The sequence below is a fragment of the Ananas comosus genome, linkage group 20 (assembly GCF_001540865.1).
Source record: "Ananas comosus cultivar F153 linkage group 20, ASM154086v1, whole genome shotgun sequence".
NCBI classification, from domain to species: Eukaryota; Viridiplantae; Streptophyta; class Magnoliopsida; order Poales; family Bromeliaceae; genus Ananas; species Ananas comosus.
The window spans coordinates 4225936-4227295 of NC_033640.1; positions in this window are offsets into that span (position 1 = coordinate 4225936).

The following is a 1360-nucleotide window of genomic DNA, read 5'->3' on the forward strand; positions in this document are numbered from 1 at the left end:
ATAAACAACAGTATGGGTAAGTAAAATATAGTAGCAACGATAATGAACGAATGAGATATATATATATGAAAACACAACTACCGCTACTGTAATGTACAACTGCAAGCATACAAGGATATCAAAACTATAGTAGCAAGACAACTGTAAAGAAAGAAATAGAAGTATATATGCAACAACCGCTACTATAGCTATATGCGTCAACCGGACGAGAAGTCCAAACGTACCCAATCTAAACCGCCGTGTCGGTCTAAGGACCTCAGGCAAAAGCCACTACCTGCTCACACCTGGCATGTAACCCTAGCACAAGAGAACACCGCTGGGCTCACGGGTCGGATGTACGACCACTTTTCCGGAAAAGAACACCCTCCTGCGGGGGATCAACCCGCTGGTGTACGTGAAATGCACTCGAGCTGTGGCGATCAATGCGGATATGATCAATAGCCAACCGTCGGCAATCAGCCGACAATCACTGCCCCTCTGGGCATACCGACCGTGTAGGTCATCAAGNCACGATGTATGCCTTAACGAAAACTTAATACCAAAACTGTGTCAATCCGACTCTAGTAGGAAGAATGAACGAGGTAAAGGTCGAAAGATCCGAACCGCTGATTCCAATCAGCAATCAAGGAGGATAGGTAGGCATCACAACCCTACCTAAAGATCTGTGGAAGCAACACTAACATTGCAGTCGCCTAAACGACCGCTATCCAAACCCTGGGCTACACCCTAGTAGCCCCACTGAAGTCGCGACTGTAACTGGTCTAAGCACCGTCTCCGTGGAGACACTCGCACCAGCTCTCGTGTCCTAAGTAGAGAGAGTGGCCTGGGCGTCGGCAGTCATGACACTCGCCTAGGCCCAGAGATCACTAGCCTTTTAAGGCCCCACCAGACAGGAATGGCTACACCTGGGGGACGTCGCCCCACCACTCGATGTCCGAAAAAAGTACACCGCCACTACACCCGACTTAGACACCAGCTTGTGCGAAACGTAACACATACAGGAACCATACACTTCGAGTTTAACAAACTCGAATGCACACCGGGACACAAGCCCAAACCCCGCACTCACGTGCCTATACACCGTAGGTCTTCCTAAGGGTCAACCTAACCAATGGTTCAGTTTATTTTGGTTCAGTTCATTTACTTTTCAAAACAACTTGTGAATGGTGTTGTGGTTGTAACCTCGCTCTGATACCACTTTAATCTGTCACGCCCCGGGGTCCCCTTTTAGTTTGAAACACAGCGGAAAAGCGTTAAAATTTTTTTTGAAAACCTGACCCCAGAGTATGCCAGATCCGCCACAAATACAGGGAATCCACTGTTCACACGGACAGAGTCTCCCCTGTATTTGCACGGCGTC